The sequence below is a fragment of the Argopecten irradians genome, chromosome 10, assembly GCF_041381155.1.
Source record: "Argopecten irradians isolate NY chromosome 10, Ai_NY, whole genome shotgun sequence".
NCBI classification, from domain to species: domain Eukaryota; kingdom Metazoa; phylum Mollusca; class Bivalvia; order Pectinida; family Pectinidae; genus Argopecten; species Argopecten irradians.
The window spans coordinates 4,828,503-4,842,707 of NC_091143.1; positions in this window are offsets into that span (position 1 = coordinate 4,828,503).

Genomic DNA, 14,205 nt, shown 5'->3' on the forward strand with positions numbered 1-14,205 from the left:
GGAACTAGTATGAAAACAAAGAAACATAGATAATTGTTGGGATAGGATAACCACAAATATTTATACTCACGAAACCATTTGAATGCTACTGACCATGGAATATACAACCCACGGATATTTCCTGATAAACAGCATTTGTAACGTGATTGACCTTTTTGTAATTAATTCTATTTTTTCGGTATTTGACATTACAGACAATAAGGGGTGATACCTGTTTACGCTCAAGAACTTCAAGCCTTGTCCTTGCTCTTTCAGATGTCCCCGTACGTCAACATCACAGTTGGGCATTTAATCTCTGATCGCTTTTGGTCCAGAGTTGCAATTCCGGTGATGCCTGTTGTTTATCAACTTTATCAATTTAATTCAGTTTTAATTCAGAATAGAGTAGCTAACCCCTACTTGTCTATGACTGACATTAATCTGATTTGTCCCCAGACTAGCCGGAGATGACCTGATACACGTCACTGACGTTAGAGAAATTGATCATTGTCCCCCCACTAGCTCGTGTGATGATCTGTCAATTGTCATATCGTCATCTCCTAGATATAGACTAAGCCCCTACTTGACTATCACTGACATTAATCTGAATTGTGTCCCCAGATTTAGCCGGTGATGACCAGATACTCAGTCGTTACTCGTTCACTGACATTAATCTGATTAGTTCATGACCTACTTTCTACGACTGACATTAATCTGATTGTCCCCAGACTAGCCGTGATGACCTGATACTTGTCGTTATTTTGTCAGTCTCCTAGAATAGAGATTAGCTAACCCCTACTTGTCTAATGACTGACATTAATCTGATTTGTCCCCAGACTAGCCGGTGATGACCTGATACTCGTCGTTATTGTCAGTCTCCTAGAATAGAGTAGCTAACCCCTACTTGTCTATGACTGACATTAATCTGATTTGTCCCCAGACTAGCCGGTGATGACCTGATACTCGTCACTGACATTAATCTGGATTTGTCCCCAGACTAGCCGGTGATGACCTGATACTCGTCACTGACCATTAACTGATTTGTCCGTGATGACCTGTTACTCGTCACTGTCATTAATTGACTGTCTGTCTCCTAGACTAGCCAGTGATGACCCCTACTTACCTCGTCACTGACATTAATCTGATTTGTCCCCAGACTAGCCGGTGATGACCTGATACTTGTCGTTATTGTCAGTCTCCTAGAATAGAGTAGCTAACCCCTACTTGTCTATGACTGACATTAATCTGATTTGTCCCCAGACTAGCCGGTGATGACCTGATACTCGTCACTGACATTAATCTGATTTGTCCCCAGACTAGCCGGTGATGACCTGATACTTGTCGTTATTGTCAGTCTCCTAGAATAGAGTAGCTAACCCCTGACATTAATCTAGCAGACTAGCCGGTGACATTAATCTGATGATTTGTCCCCAGACTAGCCGGTGATGACCTGATACTCGTCACTGACATTAATCTGATTTGTCCCCAGACTAGCCGGTGATGACCTGATACTTGTCGTTATTGTCAGTCTCCTAGAATAGAGTAGCTAACCCCTACTTGTCTATGACTGACATTAATCTGATTTGTCCCCAGACTAGCCGGTGATGACCTGATACTACTCGTCGTGTCCGTCTTAACCATTTGTAGTCATCCTGATGTCCTTTGTCCCCTACGTGATTCTACTCGTACTGTAATCTGATTTGTCCCCTGTGACTAGCTCGTTGACCGACCTGACAGACAGTTAGAATCTGATATTGTCCTTCATGACTAGTGATGACCTGTGATGACCTGTCTATGACTGACATTAATCTGATTTGTCCCCAGACTAGCCGGTGATGACCTGATACTCGTCGTTATTGTCAGTCTCCTAGAATAGAGTAGCTAACCCCTACTTGTCTATGACTGACATTAATCTGATTTGTCCCCAGACTAGCCGGTGATGACCTGATACTCGTCGTTACTGACAGTCTCCTAGAACAGAGTCCCTAACCCCTAGCTTGTCTATATGACCTGACACTAATCTGTTATGATCTGTCCCCAGACTAGCCGGTGAAGAATGACCGTGATACTCCTACTTGTCCTATGACCTGACATTAATCTGATTTGTCCCCAGACATTAATGACCTGATACTCGTCACTGACATTAATCTGATTTGTCCCCAGACTAGCCGGTGATGACCTGATACTTCGTCGTTATTGTCAGTCTCCTAGAATAGAGTAGCTAACCCCTACTTGTCTATGACTGACATTAATCTGATTTGTCCCCAGACTAGCCGGTGTGATGACCTGATACTCGTCACTGACATTAATCTGAGCTTTTGTCCCCAGACTATTTTGCCCGTGATGACCTGATACTGACTGTGTCCACAGACATTAATCTGATTTGTCCCCAGACTAGCCGGTGATGACCTGACGTTACTCGTCACTGACATTAATCTGATTTGTCCCCAGACTAGCCGGTGATGACCTGATACTCGTCGTTATTGTCAGTCTCCTAGAATAGAGTAGCTAACCCCTACTTGTCTATGACTGACATTAATCTGATTTGTCCCCAGACTAGATGATACTCGTACTGACCGGTGATGTCCCCCCAGACTACCGGTGATGAATACTCGTCGTTATTGTCAGTCTCCTAGAATAGAGTAGCTAACCCCTACTTGTCCCCAGACTATGACGACTGACATTAATCTGATTTGTTCCCAGACTAGCCGGTGATGACCTGATACTCGTCGTTATTGTCAGTCTCCTAGAATAGAGTAGCTAACCCCTACTTGTCTATGACTGACATTAATCTGATTTGTCCCCAGACTAGCCGGTGATGACCTGATACTCGTCACTGACATTAATCTGATCCCCAACTAGCCCGTGATGACCTGAAACTTGATTATTGTCCTAACAGACATTAGCCGGTCCCCCAGACTAGCCGGTGATGACCTGATACTTGTCGTTATTGTCAGTCTCCTAGAATAGAGTAGCTAACCCCTACTTGTCTATGACTGACATTAATCTGATTTGTCCCCAGACTAGCCGGTGATGACCTGATACTCGTCGTTATTGTCAGTCTCCTAGAATAGAGTAGCTAACCCCTACTTGTCTATGACTGACATTAATCTGATTTGTCCCCAGACTAGCCGGTGATGACCTGATACTCGTCGTTATTGTCAGTCTCCTAGAATAGAGTGAGCTAACCCCAGACTACCGGTGATGACCTATGACTGACATTAATCTGATTTGTCCTAAGACTAGCCGGTGATGACCTGATACTCGTCACTGACATTAATCTGATCTGTCCCCAGACTAGCCGGTGATGACCTGATACTCGTCGTTATTGTCAGTCTCCTAGAATAGAGTAGCTAACCCCTACTTGTCTATGACTGACATTAATCTGATTTGTCCCCAGACTAGCCGGTGATGACCTGATACTCGTCGTTATTGTCAGTCTCCTAGAATAGAGTAGTTATTGTCAGTCTCCTAGAATAGAGTAGCTAACCCCTACTTGTCTATGACTGACATTAATCTGATTTGTCCCCAGACTAGCCGGTGATGACCTGATACTCGTCACTGACATTAATCTGATTTGTCCCCAGACTACTAGACCGGTGATGAGTCTCCCTGATACTATGACTGTCGTTAATGACCTGTCAGTCTCCTAGATCTGATATAGAGTAGCTAACCCCTACTTGTCTATGACACTGACATTAATCTGATTTGTCCCCAGACTAGCCGGTGATGACCTGATACTCGTCACTTATTAATCTGATTTCCCAGACTAGCCGGTGATGACCTGATACTTGTCGTTATTGAGTCTCCTAACCCCTACTGTTAACGATGACCTGATACTCGTGACTGACATTAATCTGATTTGTCCCCAGACTAGCCGGTGATGACCTGATACTCGTCGTTATTGTCAGTCTCCTAGAATAGAGTAGCTAACCCCTACTTGTCTATGACTGACATTAATCTGATTTGTCCCCAGACTAGCCGGTGATGACCTGATACTTGTCGTTATTGTCAGTCTCCTAGAATAGAGTAGCTAACCCCTACTTGTCTATGACTGACATTAATCTGATTTGTCCCCAGACTAGCCGGTGATGACCTGATACTCGTCACTGACATTAATCTGATTTGTCCCCAGACTAGCCGGTGATGACCTGATACTCGTCGTTATTGTCAGTCTCCTAGAATAGAGTAGCTAACCCCTACTTGTCTATGACTGACATTAATCTGATTTGTCCCCAGACTAGCCGGTGATGACCTGATACTCGTCACTGACATTAATCTGATTTGTCCCCAGACTAGCCGGTGATGACCTGATACTCGTCACTGACATTAATCTGATTTGTCCCCAGACTAGCCGGTGATGACCTGATACTTGTCGTTATTGTCAGTCTCCTAGAATAGAGTAGCTAACCCCTACTTGTCTATGACTGACATTAATCTGATTTGTCCCCAGACTAGCCGGTGATGACCTGATACTCGTCACTGACATTAATCTGATTTGTCCCCAGACTAGCCGGTGATGACCTGATACTTGTCGTTATTGTCAGTCTCCTAGAATAGAGTAGCTAACCCCTACTTGTCTATGACTGACATTAATCTGATTTGTCCCCAGACTAGCCGGTGATGACCTGATACTCGTCGTTATTGTCAGTCTCCTAGAATAGAGTAGCTAACCCCTACTTGTCTATGACTGACATTAATCTGATTTGTCCCCAGACTAGCCGGTGATGACCTGATACTCGTCACTGACATTAATCTGATTTGTCCCCAGACTAGCCGGTGATGACCTGATACTCTTTATCGTTATTTCAGTCAGTCTCCTAGAATAGAGTAGCTAACCCCTACTTGTCTTGACTGACATTAATCTGATTTGTCTGACCATACTAGCCGGTTTGACCTGATACTCGTCGTTATTGTGATGACCTGATACTCGTCACTGACATTAATCTGATTTGTCCCCAGACTAGCCGGTGATGACCTGATACTCGTCACTGATCTGATTTGTTTAATCTGATCTGTCCCCAGACTAGCCGGTAATCGACTGCCCATTAATACTGACTACTACCGGTGACTGATACTAATCTTATTGTCAGTCTCCTAGAATAGAGTAGCTGACCCCCTACTGATACTACGACTGACATTAATCTGATCTGTCCCCAGATTAGCCGGTGATGACCTGATACTCGTCGTTATTGTCAGTCTCCTAGAATAGAGTAGCTAACCCCTACTTGTCTATGACTGACATTAATCTGATTTGTCCCCAGACTAGCCGGTGATGACCTGATACTCGCCGTGATGACCTGAATGAGTAGCTACTACTTGTCTATGACTGACATTAATCTGATTTGTCAGACTAGCCGTGACCTAATCGTGTTATTGTCAGTCTCCAGAATAGAGTAGCCCCCCCCTACCGGTGTACCTGCTGCCCCCCCCCCCCTAACCCCCTGGATACTCGTCCTGACAATAATCTGATTTGTCCCCAGACTAGCCGGTGATGACCTACTGACTGACATTAATCCCCTGATTAGAGTAGACTAGCCGGTGATGACCTGATACTCGTCACTGACATTAATCTGATTTGTCCCCAGACTAGCCGGTGATGACCTGATACTCGTCGTTATTGTCAGTCTCCTAGAATAGAGTAGCTAACCCCTACTTTACTACGACTGACATTAATCTGATTTGTCCCCAGACTAGCCGGTGATGACCTGATACTCGTCGTTATTGTCAGTCTCCTAGAATAGAGTAGCTAACCCCTACTTGTCTATGACTGACATTAATCTGATTTGTCCCCAGACTTGTCGGTGATGACCTGATACTCGTCACTGACATTAATCTGATTTGTCCCCTGACTAAGACTCGTCGTTGTGAGTGATGACCCCTACTTGTCTATGACTGACATTAATCTGATATTTGTCCCCAGACTAGCCGGCTGATGACCCCTGATACTCTCATGACTGACATTTATCTGATTCTGTCCCCAGACTAGCCTAACCTGATACCCGTGATTGTCTGACTCTAGAATAGAGTAGCTAACCCCTACTTGTACTATGACTGACATTAATCTGTTGTTGTCCCCAGACTAGCCGGTGATGACCTGATACCTTCATCGTTATTGTCAGTCTCCTAGAATAGAGTAGCTAACCCCTACTTGTCTATGACTGACATTAATCTGATTTGTCCCCAGACTAGCCGGTGATGACCTGATACTCGTCGTTATTGTCAGTCTCCTAGAATAGAGTAGCTAAGCCCTACTTTACTACGACTGACATTAATCTGATTTGTCCCCAGACTAGCCGGTGATGACCTGATACTCGTCGTTATTGTCAGTCTCCTAGAACAGAGTAGCTAACCCCTACTTGTCTATGACTGACATTAATCTGATTTGTCCCCAGACTAGCCGGTGATGACCTGATACTCGTCACTGACATTAATCTGATTTGTCCCCAGACTAGCCGGTGATGACCTGATACTCGTCACTGACATTAATCTGATTTGTCCCCAGACTAGCCGGTGATGACCTGATACTTGTCGTTATTGTCAGTCTCCTAGAATAGAGTAGCTAACCCCTACTTGTCTATGACTGACATTAATCTGATTTGTCCCCAGACTAGCCAGTGATGACCTGATACTCGTCACTGACATTAATCTGATTTGTCCCCAGACTAGCCGGTGATGACCTGATACTCGTCACTGACATTAATCTGATCTGTCCCCAGACTAGCCGGTGATGACCTGTTACTCGTCACTGACATTAATCTGATTTGTCCCCAGACTAGCCGGTGATGACCTGATACTCATCGTTATCGTCAGTCTCCTAGAATAGAGTAGCTAACCCCTACTTTACTACGACTGACATTAATCTGATTTGATTCCCAGATTAGCCGGTGATGACCCTGATACTCGTCGTATTGTCAGCTCTCCTGAGAAGAGAGTAGGCTGAAAACCCCTACTATTGTCTACACTGACATTAATCTGATTTGTCCCCAGACTAGCCGGTGATGACCTGATACTCGTCGTTATTGTCAGTCTCCTAGAATAGAGTAGCTAACCCCTACTTGTCTATGACTGACATTAATCTGATCTGTCCCCAGACTAGCCGGTGATGACCTGATACTCGTCGTTATTGTCAGTCTCCTAGAATAGAGTAGCTAACCCCTACTTGTCTATGACTGACATTAATCTGATTTGTCCCCAGACTAGCCGGTGATGACCTGATACTCGTCGTTATTGTCAGTCTCCTAGAATAGAGTAGCTAACCCCTACTTTACTATGACTGACATTAATCTGATTTGTCCCCAGACTAGCCGGTGATGACCTGATACTCGTCACTGACATTAATCTGATTTGTCCCCAGACTAGCCGGTGATGACCTGATACTTGTCGTTATTGTCAGTCTCCTAGAATAGAGTAGCTAACCCCTACTTTACTACGACTGACATTAATCTGATTTGTCCCCAGACTAGCCGGTGATGACCTGATACTCGTCGTTATTGACAGTCTTAGAATAGAGTCTGACTTTCTACGACCCCATTAATCTATTTGTCCCCAGACTAGCCGGTGATGACCTGATACTCGTCGTTATTGTCAGTCTCCTAGAATAGAGTAGCTAACCCCTACTTTACTATGACTGACATTAATCTGATTTGTCCCCAGACTAGCCGGTGATGACCTGATACTCGTCACTGACATTAATCTGATTTGTCCCCAGACTAGCCGGTGATGACCTGATACTCGTCACTGACATTAATCTGATCTGTCCCCAGACTAGCCGGTGATGACCTGATACTCGTCGTTATTGTCAGTCTCCTAGAATAGAGTAGCTAACCCCTACTTGTCTATGACTGACATTAATCTGATTTGTCCCCAGACTAGCCGGTGATGACCTGATACTCGTCGTTATTGTCAGTCTCCTAGAATAGAGTAGCTAACCCCTACTTGTCTATGACTGACATTAATCTGATTTGTCCCCAGACTAGCCGGTGATGACCTGATACTCGTCGTTATTGTCAGTCTCCTAGAATAGAGTAGCTAACCCCTACTTGTCTATGACTGACATTAATCTGATTTGTCCCCAGACTAGCCGGTGATGACCTGATACTCGTCACTGACATTAATCTGATTTGTCCCCAGACTAGCCGGTGATGACCTGATGTTATTGTCAGTCTCCTAGAATAGAGTAGCTGACTACCTGACCTGTTACTCGTCACTGACATTAATCTGATTTGTCCCCAGACTAGCCGGTGATGACCTGATACTTGTCGTTATTGTCAGTCTCCTAGAATAGAGTAGCTAACCCCTACTTGTCTATGACTGACATTAATCTGATTTGTCCCCAGACTAGCCGGTGATGACCTGATACTCGTCACTGACATTAATCTGATTTGTCCCCAGACTAGCCGGTGATGACCTGATACTTGTCGTTATTGTCAGTCTCCTAGAATAGAGTAGCTAACCCCTACTTTACTACGACTGACATTAATCTGATTTGTTCCCAGATTAGCCGGTGATGACCTGATACTCGTCGTTATTGTCAGTCTCCTAGAATAGAGTAGCTAACCCCTACTTGTCTATGACTGACATTAATCTGATTTGTCCCCAGACTAGCCGGTGATGACCTGATACTCGTCACTGACATTAATCTGATTTGTCCCCAGACTAGCCGGTGATGACCTGATACTTGTCGTTATTGTCAGTCTCCTAGAATAGAGTAGCTACTCTATGACTGACATTAATCTGATTTGTCCCCAGACTAGCCGGTGATGACCTGATACTCGTCGTTATTGTCAGTCTCCTAGAATAGAGTAGCTAACCCCTACTTGTCTATGACTGACATTAATCTGATTTGTCCCCAGACTAGCCGGTGATGACCTGATACTCGTCGTTATTGTCAGTCTCCTAGAATAGAGTAGCTAACCCCTACTTGTCTATGACTGACATTAATCTGATTTGTCCCCAGACTAGCCGGTGATGACCTGATACTTGTCGTTATTGTCAGTCTCCTAGAATAGAGTAGCTAACCCCTACTTGTCTATGACTGACATTAATCTGATTTGTCCCCAGACTAGCCGGTGATGACCTGATACTCGTCGTTATTGTCAGTCTCCTAGAATAGAGTAGCTAACCCCTACTTTACTATGACTGACATTAATCTGATTTGTCCCCAGACTAGCCGGTGATGACCTGATACTCGTCACTGACATTAATCTGATTTGTCCCCAGACTAGCCGGTGATGACCTGATACTTGTCGTTATTGTCAGTCTCCTAGAATAGAGTAGCTAACCCCTACTTGTCTATGACTGACATTAATCTGATTTGTCCCCAGACTAGCCGGTGATGACCTGATACTCGTCACTGACATTAATCTGATTTGTCCCCAGACTAGCCGGTGATGACCTGATACTCGTCGACTAGTCGGTTATTGTAATCTGAGTCTCCCTAGAATTGAGTAGCTAACCCCTACTTGTCTATGACTGACATTAATCTGATTTGTCCCAAGACTAGCCGGTGATGACCTGATACTCGTCACTGACATTAATCTGATTTGTCCCCAGACTAGCCGGTGATGATCTGATACTCATCGTTATTGTCAGTCTCCTAGAATAGAGTAGCTAACCCCTACTTTACTACGACTGACATTAATCTGATTTGTCCCCAGACTAGCCGGTGATGACCTGATACTCGTCGTTATTGTCAGTCTCCTAGAATAGAGTAGCTAACCCCTACTTTACTACGACTGACATTAATCTGATTTGTTCCCAGATTAGCCGGTGATGACCTGATACTCGTCGTTATTGTCAGTCTCCTAGAATAGAGTAGCTAACCCCTACTTGTCTATGACTGACATTAATCTGATTTGTCCCCAGACTAGCCGGTGATGACCTGATACTCGTCGTTATTGTCAGTCTCCTAGAATAGAGTAGCTAACCCCTACTATGACTGACATTATCTGATTTGTCCCCAGACTAGCCGGTGATGACCTGATACATTTAGTCTACCTAATCTCGATGACATTAATCTGATTTGTCCCCAGACTAGCCGGTGATGACCTGATACTACTCGTCGTTATTGTCAGTCTCCTAGAATAGAGTAGCTAACCCCTACTTGTCTATGACTGACATTAATCTGATTTGTCCCCAGACTAGCCGGTGATGACCTGATACTCGTCGTTATTGTCAGTCTCCTAGAATAGAGTAGCTAACCCCTACTTTACTACGACTGACATTAATCTGATTTGTCCCCAGACTAGCCGGTGATGACCTGATACTCGTCGTTATTGTCAGTCTCCTAGAATAGAGTAGCTAACCCCTACTTGTCTATGACTGACATTAATCTGATTTGTCCCCAGACTAGCCGGTGATGACCTGATACTCGTCACTGACATTAATCTGATTTGTCCCCAGACTAGCCGGTGATGACCTGATACTCGTCACTGACATTAATCTGATCTGTCCCCAGACTAGCCGAGTGATGACCTGATACTTGTCGTTATTGTCAGTCTCCTAGAATAGAGTAGCTAACCCCTACTTGTCTATGACTGACATAGCCGGTAATACTCTGATATTGTGTCCCAAGACTAGAGTGATGACCTGATACTCGTCTATGACTGACATTAATCTGATTTGTCCCCAGACTAGCCGGTGATGACCTGATACTCGTCGTTATTGTCAGTCTCCTAGAATAGAGTAGCTAACCCCTACTTTACTACGACTGAGCTAACCCCTACTTTACTACGACTGACATTAATCTGATTTGTCCCCAGACTAGCCGGTGATGACCTGATACTCGTCGTTATTGTCAGTCTCCTAGAATAGAGTAGCTAACCCCTACTTGTCTATGACTGACATTAATCTGATTTGTCCCCAGACTAGCCGGTGATGATGACCTGATACTTGTCGAGTTATTGTCAGTCTCCTAGAATAGAGTAGCTAACCCCTACTTGTCTATGACTGACATTAATCTGATTTGTCCCCAGACTAGCCGGTGATGACCTGATACTCGTCGTTATTGTCAGTCTCCTAGAATAGAGTAGCTAACCCCTACTTGTCTATGACTGACATTAATCTGATCTGTTCCCAGACTAGCCGGTGATGACCTGATACTTGTCGTTATTGTCAGTCTCCTAGAATAGAGTAGCTAACCCCTACTTGTCTATGACTGACATTAATCTGATTTGTCCCCAGACTAGCCGGTGATGACCTGATACTCGTCACTGACATTAATCTGATTTGTCCCCAGACTAGCCGGTGATGACCTGATACTCGTCACTGACATTAATCTGTCTATGACTGACATTAATCTGATCTGTTCCCAGACTAGCCGGTGATGACCTGATACTCGTCGTTATTGTCAGTCTCCTAGAATAGAGTAGCTAACCCCTACTTGTCTATGACTGACATTAATCTGATTTGTCCCCAGACTAGCCGGTGATGACCTGATACTCGTCACTGACATTAATCTGATTTGTCCCCAGACACAAGCCGGTGATGACCTGATACTCGTCGTTATTGTCAGTCTCCTAGAATAGAGTAGCTAACCCCTACTTGTCTATGACTGACATTAATCTGATTTGTCCCCAGACTAGCCGGTGATGACCTGATACTCGTCGTTATTGTCAGTCTCCTAGAATAGAGTAGCTAAGCCCTACTTTACTACGACTGACATTAATCTGATTTGTCCCCAGACTAGCCGGTGATGACCTGATACTCGTCACTGACATTAATCTGATTTGTCCCCAGACTAGCCGGTGATGACCTGATACTCGTCGTTATTGTCAGTCTCCTAGACTAGCCGGTAGATGACCCCCCTTGTCTATACTGACATTAATCTGATTTGTCCCAGCCGGTGATGACCTGATACTCGTCACTGACATTATCTGATCTGTCCCCAGACTAGCCGGTGATGACCTGATACTCGTCACTGACATTAATCTGATCTGTCCCCAGACTAGCCGGTGATGACCTGATACTCGTCGTTATTGTCAGTCTCCTAGAATAGAGTAGCTAACCCCTACTTGTCTATGACTGACATTAATCTGATTTGTCCCCAGACTAGCCGGTGATGACCTGATACTCGTCGTTATTGTCAGTCTCCTAGAATAGAGTAGCTAACCCCTACTTTACTATGACTGACATTAATCTGATTTGTCCCCAGACTAGCCGGTGATGACCTGATACTCGTCGTTATCGTCAGTCTCCTAGAATAGAGTAGCTAACCCCTACTTTACTACTACTGACATTAATCTGATTTGTCCCCAGACTAGCCGGTGATGACCTGATACTCGTCGTTATTGTCAGTCTCCTAGAATAGAGTAGCTAACCCCTACTTGTCTATGACTGACATTAATCTGATTTGTCCCCAGACTAGCCGGTGATGACCTGATACTCGTCGTTATTGTCAGTCTCCTAGAATAGAGTAGCTAACCCCTACTTTACTACGACTGACATTAATCTGATTTGTCCCCAGATTAGCCGGTGATGACCTGATACTCGTCGTTATTGTCAGTCTCCTAGAATAGAGTAGCTAACCCCTACTTGTCTATGACTGACATTAATCTGATCTTGTCCCAGACTAGCCGGTGATGACCTGATACTTGTCGTTATTGTCAGTCCTAGAATAGAGTAGCTAACCCCTACTTGTCTATGACTGACATTAATCTGATTTGTCCCCAGACTAGCCGGTGATGACCTGATACTCGTCACTGACATTAATCTGATTTGTCCCCAGACTAGCCGGTGATGACCTGATACTCGTCGTTATTGTCAGTCTCCTAGAATAGAGTAGCTAACCCCTACTTGTCTATGACTGACATTAATCTGATTTGTCCCCAGACTAGCCGGTGATGACCTGATACTCGTCGTTATTGTCAGTCTCCTAGAATAGAGTAGCTAACCCCTACTTTACTACGACTGACATTAATCTGATTTGTCCCCAGATTAGCCGGTGATGACCTGATACTCGTCGTTATTGTCAGTCTCCTAGAATAGAGTAGCTAACCCCTACTTTACTACGACTGACATTAATCTGATTTGTCCCCAGACTAGCCGGTGATGCCCTGATACTCGTCGTTATTGTCAGTCTCCTAGAACAGAGTAGCTAACCCCAGACTAGCCGGTGATGACCTGTCTCGTCACTGACATTTATCTGATTTGTCCCCAGACTAGCCGGTGATGACCTGATACTCGTCACTGACATTAATCTGATTTGTCCCCAGACTAGCCGGTGATGACCTGATACTCGTCGTTATTGTCAGTCTCCTAGAATAGAGTAGCTAACCCCTACTTGTCTATGACTGACATTAATCTGATTTGTCCCCAGACTAGCCGGTGATGACCTGATACTCGTCGTTATTGTCAGTCTCCTAGAATAGAGTAGCTAACCCCTACTTGTCTAAGACTAGCCGGTGATGACCTGATACTCGTCACTGACATTAATCTGATTTGTCCCCAGACTAGCCGGTGATGACCTGATACTCGTCGTTATTGTCAGTCTCCTAGAATAGAGTAGCTAACCCCTACTTGTCTATGACTGACATTAATCTGATTTGTCCCCAGACTAGCCGGTGATGACCTGATACTCGTCGTTATTGTCAGTCTCCTAGAATAGAGTAGCTAAGCCCTACTTTACTACGACTGACATTAATCTGATTTGTTCCCAGATTAGCCGGTGATGACCTGATACTCGTCGTTATTGTCAGTCTCCTAGAATAGAGTAGCTAACCCCTACTTGTACTATGACTGACATTAATCTGATTTGCCCCCAGACTAGCCGGTGATGACCTGATACTCGTCGTTATTGTCAGTCTCCTAGAACAGAGTAGCTAACCCCTACTTGTCTATGACTGACATTAATCTGATTTGTCCCCAGACTAGCCAGTGATGACCTGATACTCGTCACTGACGTCGTTCGTGTCCTTTATCGTCAGTCTCCTAGAATAGAGTAGCTAACCCCTACTTGTCTATGACTGACATTAATCTGATTTGTCCCCAGACTAGCCGGTGATGACCTGATACTCGTCGTTATTGTCAGTCTCCTAGAATAGAGTAGCTAACCCCTACTTGTCTATGACTGACATTAATCTGATTTGTCCCCAGACTAGCCGGTGATGACCTGATACTCGTCACTGACATTAATCTGATCTGTCCCCAGACTAGCCGGTGATGACCTGTTACTCGTCACTGACATTAATCTGATTTGTCCCCAGACTAGCCGGTGATGACCTGATA